Below are 17,618 nucleotides of genomic sequence, written 5' to 3'. Positions count from 1 at the left end.
ACTCCCAACCTCAGGTGATCTGCCCGCCTCGGCCTCCCAAAGTGCTGGGATTACAGGTGTGAGCCACCACGTTAACATAAACCATTTAACTTATCTATATAAACCCAAAATCCAGTACTAATTTTCACACACGTCCGTGTGAAGAGACCACCAAACAGGCTTTGTGTGAGCAATGAAGGTTTTTAATCACCTGGGTGCAGGCGGGCTGAGTCCAGAAAGAGAGTCAGTGAAGGGAGATGGGGGTAGGGCCATTTTATAGGATTTGGGTGGGTAGTGGAAAAATTACAGTCAAAGGGGGATGTTCTCTGGTGGGCAGGGGCGGGGGTCACAAGGTTCTCAGTGTGGGAGTTTCTGAGCCAGGAGAAGGAACTTCACAAGGTAATGTCATCAGTTAAGGCAAGAACCGGCCATTTTCACTTCTTTTGTCATTCAGTTACTTCAGGCCATCCGGATGTATACACGCAGGCTTGGGCCCAGAGGCCTGACATTCCTGTTTTCTTAATAAGAAAAATAAAACAAAATACTGTTGAAGTGTTGGGCGGCAAACATTTTTGGGGGTGGTATGGAGAGATACTGGGCGATGTTTCCCAGGGCTGCTTTGAGCAGGATTAGGTTCCGCATGTGAACCTGGAGTGGGAGAGATTAAGCTGAAGGAAGATTTTGTGGTAAGGGCTAATATTGTGGGGTTGTTAGAAGAAACATTTGTTGTATAGAATGATTGGTGATGGCCTGGATGCGGTTTTGTATGAATTGAAAAAGTAAACAAGACACAAGGTCCGAATAATAGAAGGAGGAAAACAGGCATTAAAGGACTAAGAATCGGGAGGACCCAGGACATCCAATTAGAGAGTGCCCAATAGGGTTCAGCATAATTACTTGCTTGGTTGGCAAGTTTTTGGGCTCTATCCTTAACAGAGTCCTCCTTTTTAAGTTGGAAGCTGTGAGGTGAGGTGTGTTTTTAAAAGACCATTAGTCCATTTTACCTTTCTTGAAGATTGAGGGCGGTAAGGGGTATGAAGGTTCCACTGAATACCAAGAGTCTGAGAAACTGCTTGGGAGATTTGACTAGTAAAGGCCAGTCCGTTATCAGACTGTATAGAGGTGGGAAGGCCAAACCGAGGAATTCTGTCTGACAGAAGGGAAGAAATGACCGCGGTGGCCTTCTCAGACCCTGTGGGAAAGTCCTCTACCCACCCAGTGAAAGTGTCTGCCCAGACCAAGAGGCATTTTAGTTTCCGGACTCAGGGCATGTGAGTGAAGTCAATTTGCCAGTCCCGGGCAGGGGCAAATCCCTGAGCTTGATGTGTAGGGAAGGGCGGGGGCCTGAACAATCCCTGAGAAGGAGTAGAATAGCAGATGGAACACTGAGAAGTGATTTTCTTGAGGATAGATTTCCACGATGGAAAGGAAATGAGAGGTTCTAAGAGGTCGGCTAGCGGCTTGTAACCTACATGGAAGAGGTTATGAAATGATGACGGAATAGAATGGGCCCGTGAGGCTGGAAGGAGATACCTTCCTTTGTCCAAAAACCATTTGCTTTGTGTCGGAAGAGATTGATAAGTGGAAGTTTTAGTGGGGGAGTATTTGGGAGTGACCGAAGAGAAGGAGAAAAACTGACAGTGAGGGACAGAAGTTGGAAGCTAGCTGCTGCTTTAGCTACCTTGTCAGAAGTGTTTCCCTGAGCAATGGGATCTGATGCCTTTTGATGGCCCTTGCAGTGAATGACTGCAGCTTCCTTTGGAAGTAAAGTGGTCTTGAGAAGAGTTTTTATTAAAGAGGCATTAATGATGGAGGACCCTTCCGTAGTGAGGAAACTTCTTTCTGCCTACATAACAGCATGGTGGTGCAGGATATGAAAGGCATATTTAGAGTCAGTATAAATATCGACATGTAGTCTTTTGCAAGAGTGAGGGCTCGAGTTAAGGCAATGAGTTCGGCTTGCTGAGAGGTGGTGTAAGGGGGCAGAAAGTATATGCATCAGGTGTGAGGAAGAAAATAGATTTTGCAAGTTATGAGAACTGTAGAGAGTGAGTTGAGCATAGTTTTTGATTTTGAGGGCCTCTAAAAGTATTAAAGCAGTGGCAGCCGCTGCACGCAGACATGAGGGCTAGGCTAAAACAGTAAGGTCAAGTTGTTTGGACAAAAACGCTACAGGGCGTGGTCCTGGCTCTTGTGTAAGAACTCTGACCGCACAGCCCTGCACTTCGGCTGTGTGTAATGAAAAGGGAGTGATGAGTTAGGGAGAGCTAGTGTGGGAGCTGTTTTTTAAGGAATGGAAGGGGGAGTGGGGAAAGGATTTAGGATCTATGGGGCCAGCTAGGTTTATCTAAAACAGAATAATGGGTTGTGGAGGGGTTGTGGAGGGAGGTACTGAGGATAGGAGAGTATATGGGTTTGGCACCATGAGGTGGATAGGCAAAACAATTTGGTTGATAAGACGCAGATCCTGAACTAACTTGTAAGACTCGTCTGGTTTTTGGACAGGTAAAATGGGGGAATTGTAAGGAGAGTTTATAGGCTTTAAAAGGCCATGCTGTAACAGGCAAGTGATAACAGGCTTTAATCCTTTTAAAGCGTACTGTGGGATGGGATATTGGTGTTGAGCGGGGTAAGGGTGATTAGGTTTTAATGAGATGGTAAGGGGTGCATGATCGGTTGCTAAGGAGGGAGTAGAGGTGTCCCATACTTGTGGATTAAGGTGGGGAGATACAAGGGGAGGATGTGAAGGAGGCTTTGAACTGGGGAAAAGGGTGGCAATGAGGTGTGGCTGTAGCCTAGGAATAGGGAAGCAGATAATTTAGTTAAAATGTCTCTACCTAATAAGGGAGCTAGGCAGGTGGGGACAACTAAAAAGGAGCGCATAAAAGAATGTTGTCCAAGTTGGCACCAGAGTTGGGGAGTTTTAAGAGGTTTAGAAGCCTGGCCATCAATACCCACAACAGTTATGGAGGCAAAGGAAATAGGCCCTTGAAAAGAAGGTAATGTGGAGTTGGTAGCCTCCATATTGATTAAGAAGGGGATAGACTTACCTTCCACTATAAGAGTTACTGAAAGCATCTGTGATGGTCCAGGGGGCTTCTGAGGCAATCGGGCAGCGTCAGTCTTCAGCCACTAAGCCGAGAAGATCTGGGAAGGAGTCAGTCAGAGAGCCTTGGACTAGAGTTCCAGGGGCTCTAGGAGTGGCTGCCGGGCAAGCTGGACAGTCCAATTTCCAGTGGGGTCCCTCACAGATGGGACATGGCTTAAGAGGAATCCCGGGCTGCAGGCATTCCTTGGCCCAGTGGCCAGATTTCCAGCACTTAAAGCAAGGTCCTGGGGGAGGAGGTCCTGAAGGAATGCCTGACCACTGTGGCTTAGGCGTTTTGAAGTTCTCGTGTGCTAAAGATGTGGCTAGGGTTCCTCTCACAGCAGAGGCAGGTAATTGCAACTCTTCTCTATTATTGTACACCTTGAAGGCAAGGTTAATTAAGTCCTGTTGTGGGGTTTGAGGGCCAGAATTTAATTTTTGGAGCTTTATTTAATGTTGGGAGTGGATTGGGTAATAACATGCATATTGAGAATAAGACGGCCTTCTGACCCTTCAGGGTCTAGGGCTGTAAAGCATCTAAGGATTGTTGCCAAACAGGCCATGAGCTGGGCTGGGTTTTTATATTTGATAAAAAAGAGCCTAAATGCTAACTGATATGGGGGAGGTCAGATAAAGAAAAAGGAGCATTAACCTTGACTGTGCCTTTAGCTCCAGCCACCTCTTTAAGATGAAATTGTTGGGCAGGTCGGGGAGGGCTAGTCATGGAACGAAACTGTAAGCTGGACCAGGTGTGAGGAGGGGAGGTGATAAAAGGATTATAGGGTGGGGGAGCAGAGGCTGAGGAAGAATTGGGACCTGGCTCGGCCTAGCAAGGAGCAGCCTGGGGAGGAGGGGAGAGGTCAGATGGGTCCATAGAAAAGGAAGTTTGGGAAGACTTAGCAACGCTTGGGGTTGGGACTGAGGGGACAGGCAGGAGGGAAAAAAGGAATATTTGGGACGAGTTCCATTGGGAAGAGACTAGGGAGGGACTGATGTGTAAAAGAATGCCTGGACGTCAGGCATCTCACACCATTTGCCCATTTTATGACAAGAATTATCTAGATCTTGTAGGATGGGAAAATCGAAAGTGCCATTTTCTGGCTATTTGGAACCATTGTTGAGTTTGTGTTGGGGTTAAGCAGCATTGCAGAACAAAATAAGGCATTTAGGTTTTAAGTCAGGTGTAAGTTGAAGAGGTTTTAAATTCTTGAGAACACAGGCTAAGGGAGAAGAAGGAAGAATGGAGGGTGGAAGGTTGCCTAGAGTGAAGGATGCAAGCCCAGAGAAAAGAGAGGGTAGAGACACAGAGAGAAGGATTGGTGGGTGCTTGTGCCCCAGGAAAGTGGTGCATGCCACTAAGGGTGAAGGATCAAGGCAGGCATCCCCGCAGTGATCAGACACCTCTGAAACATGGGTGAATAATCAAGCAGGCGTCCCCGCAGTGATTAAACACCAAGGGAAGACTGTCTTCCCGAGTCCGTTACCAGCGCCGGAGTTTTGGGTTCATGGATAAAATGTGTCTCCTCTGTCTCTACCATAAAAGGAAAGGAACTGAAATTAAGAGAAAGGAGAGATTGAAGGATGGCGGCAAGGTTGAAAGGAGAAAGAGGTTGAGGGATAGTGACAGGTTGGAGAAGAGAGCAAAAAGAGGCCACTTACGCGATTTAAAATTGGTGAGATGTTCCTTGGGCTGGTTGGTCTGAGGACCCGAGGTCGTAGGTGGATCTTTCTCACGGAGCAAAGAGCAGGAGGACAAGGGATTGATCTCCCAAGGGAGGTCCCCCAATCCGAGTCACGGCACCAAATTTCATGCGCATCTGTGTGAAGAGACCACCAGGCTTTGTGTGAGCAATAAAGCTTTTTAATCACCTGGGTGCAGGCGGGCTGGGTCTGAAAAGAGAGTCAGCGAAGGGAGATAGGGGTGGGGCCATTTTATAGTATTTGGGTGGGTAGTGGAAAATTAGTCAATAGGGGTTGTTCTCTGGCGAGCAGGGGCGGGGGTCACAAGGTGCTCAGTGGGGGAGCATCTGAGCCAGGAGAAGGAATTTCACAAGGTAATGTCATCAGTTAAGGCAGGAACCAGCCATTTTCACTTCTTTTGTCATTCTTCAGTTACTTCAGGCCATCTGGATGTATATGTGCAGGCTTGGGCCCAGAAGCCTGACACTAATTATTGCTATATAAATGTTGAATGAATGGATGGGTGAATAAGTTTATAGGGTATGTATATTATCTCTGAGTTTATTGCCTCTGGTTTCATTTTTGCAGCTAATCTTATATTACTGAACTTGTTTTGGTTTTGTTTTGTTTTGTTTTGTTTTGAGATAAGAGTCTCACTCTGTTGCCAGGCTGGAGTGAAGTGGCACAATCTCAGCTCACTGCAACCTCCACCTCCCAGGTTCCTGGTTTCAAGTGATTTTCCTGCCTCAGCCTCCCAAGTAGCCAGGACCACAGGCATGCGCCACCGTGTCCAGCTAATTTTTGTATTTTTGGTAGAGGTGGGGTTTCACCATGTTGGCCAGGCTGGTCTCAAACTCCTGACTTCAAGTGGTCTGCCCACCTTGGCCTCCCAAAGTGTTGGGATTACAGGCATGAGCCACCATGCCCATCCTGAACTCATTGTTTTATATCTTCATCTAAATTTTAAACACTTGGAGAAGAGAGACTTTTATTTATATGGTATTTTTCATAGCATCTAAAACATAGGTGTTCAATGAACACTTATTAAATTTATTTATCAACATGTTCAAGTAAATCTGATCATTCTTAAATTCTTACTCAGTTTCATATAATATAATATTATTTCTTGAGAGGTGTCAGTGTCCTGGTCCTAGTAAGAATCTTTTATAACCTGGAATGCAATAAGCATGCATCTCAGGGTATTTAAATAGGAACACATCAGGAGTTGTTTTATTTTTAAATAATAATTGATTAATTAGGGACATATGTGTGTATGCCATTTCTCAGTCAAGAGTATAATGCCACAGACTCTTAAGAGTGAGCTACCTTCTTTATGACTTACTACAATGATGAACTTGTAGATAGTTGTAATTTCAACCTTTAATTTCTAAAATTCCTATGTGTCAGAAATAGCCTATCTTTTATGTTAATGGATTAAATCAATTCAGTTTGATGTTTATACTGTTATTTTTATTTTTAAGAGGTAAATTATTGCTGATACTCTATAATTCAGATGTGTGTCCCTATAGGAATCATACTTTACATTATAAGGAAATACCTTTCAAAACTTAGCTTCATCCATTTTCATATTCACTATAATTCACAACTACCATTGTCAGCAAAAATCTACATTTTCTGAATGTAGATTACTCTTCTTCATTGTAAAACAATTTGTAATAAATACTTCATGATAAACTAATAATCACAGTTAAAAATTACTACATGAAGGAGAAAGCTACATGTGTTCTAGTTCCCTAGACAACAACAGTAATGAGTCATGGCTCACTTTAGTATAAAACTCAGTGATTATAGACCTATTTAGAGACAATTATTCACAGAGAAAGTAAATGAGCATATATTATTAGTTGAGAGGAATAACTGCAGTCTCACACAAAGAATTGTTATCAGATAAGTCTTTTAGTGAAAGGAAGAAACTAAAACAGGTCATAAAAGAAAGCCTTTTGTTTAAGTCAGATTTTTAGTTTTGTAGGAAAAAAGTCAAGTTTAAAGGTCAGGTCTCATGAAATTTTGAACATGCAGGAAGACTGAGTGAGAAAAACAAATTTCAATATGTAAAACTGCTTTTTAAAGTATTTAATATAGAGAATAAAGAACATCAAGCACCTAAATTGGGATTCATTTTGTTGAGCCATCCAAATGCTAATCCCTTTACTGTCAGCAACCAACAAGTGTGTATTATGTTTTCCAAAAATGAGCCAGAAAATGAAAGAATAAGCTTAAAGCACAGGTATTGTTTTCCTTTGCTGCTCTATTTTATTTTAAGCAATTTATTTCTTCATGGTACCAACTTTAGTTGTTTGTAATGCTAATGAGAGAGATTAACAAATGTTTTATGGAAAGAGAATACAACTTGACCATTTCATGGTAGATTATAACAGATAAATGGGTCCAAGCAAGCAGCATATTCTGTAGTTAAGTACACTCTAAAATTTATTAAATTAAGAAAGAGGGGATAAAATAGTGTTTCTTATAAAAACATCATAGGGAGACAACATTCAAATTCTAAATATTAACTTATTTCAAAAATTATTTCTTTGGGGAGTATCTAGATTATGGACATCCTGAAAACATGCCTTCTTCATTATTATCAACATCTGTGAAATTATATATATTTTACTTTAAGGAAGCATTTTTATTACATTACAGTGTTCCCGAGTAAGTTCCCTTTTGTGTTGATTGTTTTTTGTTTTGTTTTGTTTTGTTTTTGTTTTTGTTTTTTGAGATGGAGTCTTGCTTTCATTATCCAGGCTGGAGTGCAATGGCGTGGTCTCAGCTCACTGCAACCTCCGCCTCCCAGTTCAAGTGATTCTCCTGCTTCAGCCTCCCAAGTAGCTGAGATTACAGGCACCCGCCACCATGCCTGGCTAATATTTTTGTATTTTTAGTAGAGACGAGGTTTCATCATGTTGGCCAGGCTGGTCTCGAACTCCTGACCTCAGATGATCCGTCCGCCTCTGCTGATTGTTTTATAATAATAATAGTTATATCCACTGTGTTTCTTGTTTATTATCTTACCATTTGGTGGATGGGTGATAATTAAATGAACAGTAACATTGAGTGAGGTTGTTCTTGAGGTCTACCCTTTACAAATGAAAGAAATAGCAAACAGAAGCAATGTTTTATTCTTTTCTTTAATCATCTTCCCCATCATGCTAATCTAAAATAACAAGAAAGTATACAAGTATGTTTTAAAACCAAAATCCTTAATTCTCATATTTTGTATTCAAAATCTTGACTGATGATTTAAAATAATAGGTGCTTCATTTGAAAAATGTTTAATACTATTTTTAATGATAGATATGAATATGTATTTTATAAGAATATATTTTATAAGCTAACTACTAGTAATTACATTGCTTGTAGTCTTTCCTCTGAATTTAGCAGTAGTGAGGATATTTCTTCCAAGAGTTATGGATGTATCTGCTGAGACAGTTATTTCGAGGTGGACAGGATTTAATGCTAGTTTTCCAAAGTAGTGTCCATTTAGGCAGATGGTGAGAATTTAAAGAAAACTGGGAAACACTAATTGCAAAAATGTTTTTCTCTCCAGAAAACTTGAGATTTAATTTAGAAAAGGGGCAGTTTTTATCCTTGATGTATTTATGTTCTTAGAATAGAACTTAAGAAATACTGAATGCAGCCCTAAGACAAAGGAACTTAATTTTAAACATTTTAAATTGAATGAAATTGTTTATTAGCAGGTTTCCAGTCTCATAATCACATTTGTGCTATGGATTCTATAGAGACTTATAATGAGTCAGAAAGATATCTATTTGAAAGTTACATTGAATTTTATGCAGGGAAAAGAATAATTCTGGCCATAAAGTTATTGTTCATGATGAGCCAGTATATAAATTTCCTGATGTTTATTTTAAGCAAATAGATGTAAATTTCCATCATTGAAAATGAACATAACTCCTGCAAGTACCACGTGTTTGTATTCCCAGAGCTCCTGTTAGAGTAAAATACACATTTTTAGGTGTTGATTATGCAAAGATGTTCTGGTAAAAAGGCTAATTCTCCATAGTACACATGTTAGAATTGAAATAGTAGTGCCAGCTTACCTGGGTACTTCACAAGGTTGTGAAGATTAAATGAGGTAAAGTATGTGAAAACCTTTGAACTAACAAATATTAGTTGCTTCACTGAGATAAAACAGGTGTCCTTAATTTAATTTGAGTAATTCTACCATTTTTTGTAACGATATTCTCTGATCTTACAAAAGGTATACATTATTTTATTTCCTATATCTCTTAGAATTGTTATTATAGGCTATACCTTAGCTATTTACCATGTCCTTTTTATAGTCAGTCACTTTTGGGGCAGCTAATGATTAGAATGGTACTAAATTACATTTTTTTTCTAGTAGAAAAAGCTAACAGAACTAATAGAAACTGAAAACTTAAGTTTGGTGCACATAGTTTTGTTATATTTTGGAATTACCTGGTATTATAATCAAATTATACACAGTCATGCACCACACATAATGTTTCAGTCAACAACAGATCACATAATTGATGGTGATCCCAAATTATTACACGATCTTATTACTGTACATTTTTTTTGGTGTTTTTGCTGTGTTTTGTTTTGTTTGAGATAGGGTCACTCTGTTAGGCTGGAGTGCAGTGGCACAATCAAGATTCACTGCAACCTTGACCTCCTGGGCTCATCAGCCTCCCGAGAAGCTACTATACCTTTTATATGTTTAAAGATGCTTAGATACACAAATACTTACCATTGAGTTACAGTTGCCTACAGTGTTCAGTACAGTAACATGCTGTACAGGTTGGTAGCCTAGGAGCAATAGGCTATACCATCTAGGTTTTGTGTAAGTCTATGATGTTCCCACAATGACAAAATTGCCAAACTGTGCATTTCTCAGAACGTTTGTGTGTCATTGACACGTGACTATAATTTGTATAATAAAAGTTTTAACATATCTAAAGAGAATAAGATATATTTTAGTTTATGGAAAGCAGCATATTAGAGGTACCTTTTTTGTTAGTCAATTTACTTTCAGTGGTATATTTCTCCCTGAAATGAAAATTAGCACTGTCCCTTAAGCTGTGTTGAAGTTAAGAAAAATTTTTATACCAGCTCATTTGTGATTTGTCACAAAATATTAAAGAATTACTAGATAGGATAAATCTGCCATTTTAGTGCCAAAATTGTTAGATATTCAAGACCAAGTTTATGTTTGCATTTATGAGGGTTGCCATAAAGTTGGGAGCATCTGCAGTCTCTGGATTCACATCGTGGATCCCACTTCATCCCAACTGTGTGTCCTTGGGTAAATATTCAGCCTCTCTGTGCCTCATTTTCTTCATTTGTAAAAAGAGATAGTAATGATAATAGCTACCTTATAGATTTTTTGTGAGGATTAAAGGAGATAGTCCATGTAGAGTCCGTAGAACAGCAGCTGACAAAGAGTGGGAACTTGCTAAATGCTATTTTTATTTGATCTTATCCATGTAGGAATAAATTTAATGTTCTAATTTTGTGGTAATCTTAATTAGATACTAGTCTGCAAGTAAAAAATCATTGCATTGTATTTTTTGAAGTTTCAAAATCAGAAGGAACATACCAAGCTGGAAAAGAAGAGGGTAAAAGTACTGTTACTACAACAGAAGTAGCTAGTAATGACTGTTTTCAGGAACTAAATATAATTCAAGCCTCAAATGTTTTTGAGATGTAACTTTTTAGAAATATATTCTGAGTAGGGCCAGGCACAGTGGCTCACACCTGTAATCCCAGCACTTTGGGAGGCCGAGGTGGGCGGATCACGAGGTCGGGAGATCGAGACCATCCTGGCTAACATGGTGAAACTCTGTCTCTACTAAAAATACAAAAAATTAGCCAGGCGTGGTGGCGGGCGCCTGTAGTCCCAGCTACTGGGGAGGCTGAGGCAGGAGAATGGCGTGAATCCAGGAGGCGGAGCTTGCAGTGAGCCGAGATCGCGCCACTGCACTCTAGCCTAGGCGACAGAGTAAGACTCCGTTTCAAAAAAAAAAAAGAAAGAAATATATTCTGAGTAATTATTAAGAAGACTGAATTATAAATATTCTTTAAATAAATGCACTTTTATTATTTTCAGGCATACGTGGTAACTCATATTACATTGACACATATCAAGCAGCTTAAACCAGGCTATTCTGAGGTACCAAATCCTGAAAGTTTTAAATGCCCACAACAAAGGTACTTACGCCACATGTTTATTGTGGGTCAATTATGGCTCTGTTCCATGTTTTCTTCACTATAAGATCCAGACTGATTGGGCAGGTTCTTTCTGAAACTTTGTTGGTTGTCATGGCAGAGAGCACAGCAAACTAATCCTTGTCTTTTAAAGCTTTTGCCCAAAATTGACACATGCCACTTCCATTTACATTTCATTGTCTAAAGCAGGGGTTGGCAAACTTTTTCTGTAAAGTGCCATAGAGTTCATTTTTTTTTTTTTTTAGGTTCCACATATGGTCTCTGTCGCATTTTTTTTTACAATTCTTTTTAAAAATGTAAAACCTTTCTTAGCATGCTGGCTGTACAAAAAAACAGACCACATGCCACATTCAGTTTGCATCCTGTAGTTTGCTTACTTCTGATCTAAAAGCAAGTCTTATGGCCAAGCCTGGTATCAACAGTGAGGGTCAGTGAATAACTGTAAACAATATTCCATACCGTGAATTGTAAGATTAATATAATCCGTATATTCACCTTATGATTTGCATATCAGTAGTTTGTAAATAAATTTGTGCTTTTATAGTACATGAATTTGCTCTCTTGGGACATTCTCTTTTACATCTTACTTAAATAATAGATTTGCATAACAAAGCCTTTCCTAAATACTCAACTGTGTCCAGTTATCACAGTTCCTGAATCCAAGTGTTTAATTTATAAAAATATTATTGAACATGAAATACTTAAATATCTGACAAGTCATAGTATGTGTTAAACAAGTTGGCCTGGACTGGCACTGCCAAAAGAAAATGCAAGAAAGAGTTCATTTTTACAGTTAAAGATAGTGGATTAGGCACATGTAATTATTTATTCTAACTGTAATCTCCACTGAAATGATAGTATCACAGTTTACAACAATAAATGCATATATATACATTCACATTTATACCCATAAAGTCCAAATAGCTGGAAAGAGGGCATCAGCAGATGAGACATACCACCTTCTGAAGACATTGTGGAAGGAGGCTGGTTAACTGACTCATTAGAAAGAATGGAGATAACCGAGCATAAAGTGCACACAGAAGGAGAGAACTAATCTGATCACAGAACCGTGAATACTACCAGGTACAGCATGGGGTAGCATGAATCTGGGGATTAAAAACAAGATAATCACTAAAAGCCTGTAAGATGTATAGTTGTATTTCCATCCAACATGAAGAATAGTGTCAGGCTTGTGTCTAGCCCTTGGGCAATAAATATCATAAGTTTCTTCTCTGGAAAAACTCAAGATTCCAAGCAAAGATTGCCCCATACTGACATTTAGGAGTCCCCAGGGAAATTGCCTTATCTCCATCTAATCATGTTTATGTCTGTCAGTGAACAAGCTGCATTTAAACGTTTAGAGTTTTTTGGGGAATGTATTCTTAAATATAAACAGGCAATCATGGCTGAGGAGACACTAAGGGAAAGCCTCCACCAGGAAAGAGAAAATCCAGGATAAACAGAAAATAAAACTATGCAACAGAAAGAGTCCATAATGGAAAGATGACAAGAAAACTAAAAACTAATTTTAATTAGTGTTTTCAGAAAGATTTGAGAAGACAAATTTTTTTTAAAAGAGAAAAAATGCTCAGAAAAAGGAACAATCGTAGAAAAAAGGGGCTCTTGTAAATTACAAGTATGATCGCCAAAACAAATAGTAGAAGGGTCAGTACGAGGATTGGCAAACTATGGCCTTCCACCTGTTTTTGTAAAGAAAGGTGTACTGGAACCCAGCACTGCCTATTTGTTTTCATATTGTCTATGGCTGCTTTCGTGCCACAACAGCAGAGTGAGTAGTTATGACAGAGATCATATGCTTATGAAACCAAAAAATTTACTGTCTGGCCTTTTACAGAAAAGGTTTGCTAACCCATTAATTAGAAGACAGAAATGAAAAAAAAAAAACCTCCAGGAAATATAAAAGGAAAATAGAGTGGAAAAGAAACAGATGGAAAGATTTAAAAAAGGATTAGAGACTTAGACAATCCAGGAGGATTTAACATATGACTAACAGGTGATTCATAAAGAAAGAAAACAGAGGGGAGGAAGTTGTATTAAAAATACAAGGCAATGTGCCAAAGCTGAAGAGCTTGTCTCCAAATAAAGGATCTGAACAATAAATGAAAAAGTCCAGACCTGGACACATCATTGTGAAATTTTAGAACACCAGGGGTAAAAGACCCCCAGATGACATAAAAATTAGAAAGATCAGAAGGGCATCAAACTTTTCAGCTGCAAAGCTAGATGCAACAAGGCAGTTAAGCTAAGGCTTCAAAATGGTAAACATGATGTTCACTATGTTAAGTGTTTTGTATGTATAATCTCCTTAAATTCTAAACCCAACACTGTTATGGGTAGGTGTCATTATTTAATCCCCATTCAAAGATGACAAAACTACTTTTATGACTTTGACTATCCCAAAGTCACTGTGTTAACATTTGATTGCTTGGCAAACTACAAATATTCCCAGCCCTTTCTAGTTTTTTTTTTTTTTTTTTTTCCTGTACTTCAAGAGAAATATGTTTGAGATTCTGTAGCGTTCTGGATGCTAATCAGGTTCCAGCAATTAAACACATTTGTGCATGATTTGCAAAGTTAAAGTGAAGGCAGAGGCCATTTTCTTACTGCTTCAGGCAGGCAAGTTCAAGGAAAGATGTTTTTCCTCCTCCAGTAACATTCTTTTTCTTTTTTTTTAGATTCAGGGGGTAAGTGTCCATGTTTGTTACAAGGATATATTGCATAATGCTGGAGTTTGAGCTTCTATTGAACCCATCACCCAAATAGTGAGCACAGTACCCAATGAGTAGTTTCTCAGTCCTTACCCCCATCCCACCCTCCCCCATTTCGAAAGTCCCAGAGTATTGTTTCCATCTTTATGTGTATGTGTACCTATTATTTAGTTCCCACTTACAAGTGAGAACATGTGGATTTTATTTTCTGTTTCTGAGCTAATTCACTTAGGGTAGTGGCCTCCAGCTGCATTGGTGTTGCTGCAAAGGGTATGATTTCATTCCTTTTTAGGGCTTCATGGTATTCTGTGGTGTATAGTAGCTAGTTTGCAGCTTCATGTACACTAAGAGGTAATTGCAATGGCCATGAAGACTTTCTGATCTCTTGATCAAACTAAGATAGTATGTTTATTAAGTCATATCTTCCTGCCTTCCCACTACATAGTAGCTCCTTTGGGGGATCAGCTTTTCAGTGTTCTAGGAGTCATTTCTGCAGAACTAGCCTAAACCTTGCTACTCCAGCTCTTCTAACAATTTTGTAAGCACCTAATTTTCTGAATTAAATCTCTTTCTTAAAATACCCAAAGTGACTTCTGTTTCCTTCACTGATTCCTGACTGATGTAGTTCACAGAAGTTTAGTATTAATGATAGAATAAGAGGTTTTCAGATTTTAAAATTATATGTAGGCAGTCCATGCTATACTAAAACACTACCAGTCATAACCAGGGTTTGATTCTAGTTAAAATGGTTTCTTAACATATAATGTCTAAGAATAATTACATTAGTGGAAAGAGGTAAAGAAAGGCAATGTCCGGCCAGGCACGGTGGCTCACGACTGTAATCCCAGCACTTTGGGAGGCCGAGGAGGGCAGATCAGGAGGTCAGGAGATCGAGATCATCCTGGCCAACATGGTGAAACCCCGTCTCTACGAAAAATACAAAAATTCGCTGGGTGTGGTGGTATGCGCCTGTAATCCCAGCTACGCAGGGGGCTGAGGCAAGAGAATTGCTTGAACCAAGGAGTCAGGCTACTGTGAGCTGACATCACCCCACTGCACTCCAGCCTGGCGACAGAGTGAGACTCCGTCTCAAGAAAAAAAAACAGAAAGGCAACGTCCACTTACATTCTTCAAGTTGAATAGTGCTTCCGTGTACTGGGTGCAATTTTAAGCATGATATATATTAACACGTTTACCCCTGAGATAGGTACTGTTATCCTTAATTTATGGCCAAAAAAAAAAAGGCATAGAAAGGTTAACTGAATTGCCCAAAGTCACATGCTTAGGAAGAGGCAGAGTGAGGATTTAAATTCATCTGTCTCCACAGTCTGTTCTTTTAGTCTATACTTTATCATTATATCTTTGTAACACTAAATTTGACCTGAAAGGGGATTAGATTTGTCTGGGATTGTTGATAGAACCAAGTTTAAAGTATGAACATGTTTTTATTCCCATGTAATTTGTTTTTTATTAGATGTGAAAATCTTTCAGAATCCCTAAAATGTCAAGATTGTGATTTTTAGGACAAAAATACAATGTAAAGATCCAGAAATGAGAACTAAAAGTACTCTTTTCATCATCAGTACTGGTATGCTGCTGAAAATATATTATGACCAAAATAATTTTATGAAAAAGTGCTGAATTCTCTTTGTGGATCCTTGCCATTTCTTTTTAAATTTTGGTCCTTTTGGATGTTTCTCACCATTTTCCTCTGAATCTTTTATGGTTCTGTACCCTAGAATGTATCATGAAATATGTTAACTCACTTAAAATTTCATAGCTCTGATCAATTTAACAGTTTACTAAATTGTGTGAGTGACATATAGAGAAAGAAGTAGAGGCTTTTGATAATGTTATGTTCCTTAGTGGATGGGGTTCTATGGCTGTTGAGTGGGCAGGGGCTTGGATATTTAAAATAGGAAAAATGGTAAAATGTGCTTTCACAGGTAGTCCCTACCTAATGAATGTGTTGTGGTCCCATACTCATTTATAAGTTAAAAGTTCATTTGCAAGTCAGCATGTAGACAGTGTTCAGAAGTTTGAACTAAGGCTGAGTATTATAAAAGCACTAAAGATTCTAGGAGAACGTAAGTACCACTTAGACTTTATTTTCATTGGATAATGAGGTAGATATATTTCCCATTCTCACCCTCACTCCCAGGGCAGTGGCTTGAGCAGTCTGTAAGTGGAGATCCTCAGGGAGTTGCTAAGGAGACCCTCCATTGAGAACTTTGGCAGGGGAGGTGACAGTGTAAGTATGGCTGTGTTGGTGAAGGCTACAGCAGATGCCCTCAGCAAACTTCCTCTTAGATTCCATTGGCTAGGATTTGGTCATATACCCATGGCATCTGCCAGAAAGACTAGAAATGCAAGTGCTGGCATTTTTAGTCTCCAAAGTAGAAGGAGAGACCTTCCAATAAGAAATGAAGAGGTTGGCAGTGGCTGTTGAGCAGGCAACCAACAGTGTTCACTGTGGCTTACAACCAGGAATTTTGGTAGCGGTCTTCAAATTTATGCTTTAATAGGAAACTATCTTTTTGGACGAATGTACCTAAAATGAATAATTTCTCCTTTAAGTTTCTCCTCTCTTTCCAAGTATGTAATATTTTATTTTTTAAATTGGATGATCAGGGCAGGGCACAGTGGCTCACTCTTGTAATCCCAGCACTTTGGGAGGTTGAGGTGGGTGGATCACCTGAGGTCAGTAGTTCTTGACCAGCCTGGCCAACATGGTGAGACCTCATCTCTACTAAAAATACCAAAAATTAGCTGAGCATGGGGGCTGGCGCCTGTAGTCCCAGCTACTCGGGAGGCTGAGGCAGGAGAATGGCGTGAACCTGGGAGGCAGAGGTTGCAGATTGTGCCCAATGTCGCGCCATTGCACTCCAGCCTGGGCAAAAAGCAAAAATCCATCTCAATAAAATAAAGCAGGATGATTAGATCTATGACTATTAATTATTTTCAAGGTAGATTTTTAAGGCCAGGTGTGGTGGCTCACGCCTGTAGTCCTAGCACTTTGGAAGGCCAAGGCAGGAGGATCGCTTGAGGTCAGAAGTTCAAGACCAACCTGGACAACATAGGGAGACCCAGTCTCTACAAAAAAAAGGTTTTTTTTGTTTTTTGTTTTTTTCTGTCTTTTTTTTTTTTTGGTTTGGTTTGTTTCCTTATACTTTAAGTTTTAGGGTACATGTGCACAATGTGCATGTTTGTTACATATGTATACATGTGCCATGTTGGTGTGCTGCACCCATTAACTCGTCATTTAACATTAGGTATATCTCCTAATGCTATCCCTCCCCCCTCCCCCCACCCCACAACAGGCCCCGGTGTGTGATGTTCTAAAAAATTAATCGGGTATGGTGACACATGCCTGTGGTCCCAGCTACTTGGGAGACTGAGGTGGGAGGATTGCTTGAGGCTGGGAGATTGAGGCTGCAGTGAGCCATGGTCACACCGTTGTACTCTAGCCTGGGTGACAGAGCGATACCCTGTCTCAAAAAAAAAAAAGTAGATTTATATATGTAGTTCTTCACTAGTGAACAGCTATCTTATATTGTAAATGCAAACAAAAGTTTACAACTCATATACAATATTTCTTTTTCCTTTCATCTTTTAATAAGAACTTAGACTTGTTTACCTTTGGAAAATATTTTTCACTTTTATATTACATTAGAAATGCCACTCTTTAAAAATCAGTATTTAAAATGCAAAATGAATAGCTGAAGTGTTTGTTCTGAAACAGATCCACTACCCTCTTAAGTCCTACAGAATTTCTGAGTAAGCTCTGCCAATCGTTTGCATCAGAATCTTATGGAATACGAACAGTGTCTATTTCAGGGACTCAACACTAGATCCACTAAATCAGAATCACTGGAAAGCAGCCTAGGAATCTATTTTAAACAAATTGC

At 39.5% G+C, this 17,618-nt stretch overlaps 1 protein-coding gene and 1 long non-coding RNA gene across 8 annotated transcripts in view; one reads left to right on the top strand and one right to left on the bottom strand.

Annotated features, from left to right (window-relative positions):
• The window catches only part of SYT14 (synaptotagmin 14), a 232,133-nt gene that overhangs the window by 171,482 nt on the left and 43,033 nt on the right, over positions 1-17,618 (top strand). The window lies entirely within an intron of this gene.
• The window catches only part of LOC131381887 (uncharacterized), a 97,845-nt gene continuing 82,542 nt past the window's right edge, over positions 2,316-17,618 (bottom strand). Inside the window, exon 3 of the long non-coding RNA XR_009210916.1 lies at positions 2,316-4,884. This is a non-coding gene — a long non-coding RNA (uncharacterized LOC131381887). The remainder of the gene's footprint in view (positions 4,885-17,618) is intronic.

This window comes from Hylobates moloch, unplaced genomic scaffold (assembly GCF_009828535.3).
Source record: "Hylobates moloch isolate HMO894 unplaced genomic scaffold, HMol_V3 SCAFFOLD_18, whole genome shotgun sequence".
In the NCBI taxonomy this organism is placed as follows: Eukaryota; Metazoa; Chordata; class Mammalia; order Primates; family Hylobatidae; genus Hylobates; species Hylobates moloch.
Note: the sequence above shows the minus strand (reverse complement) of the source record. Positions and strands in the feature narration are given on the sequence as shown.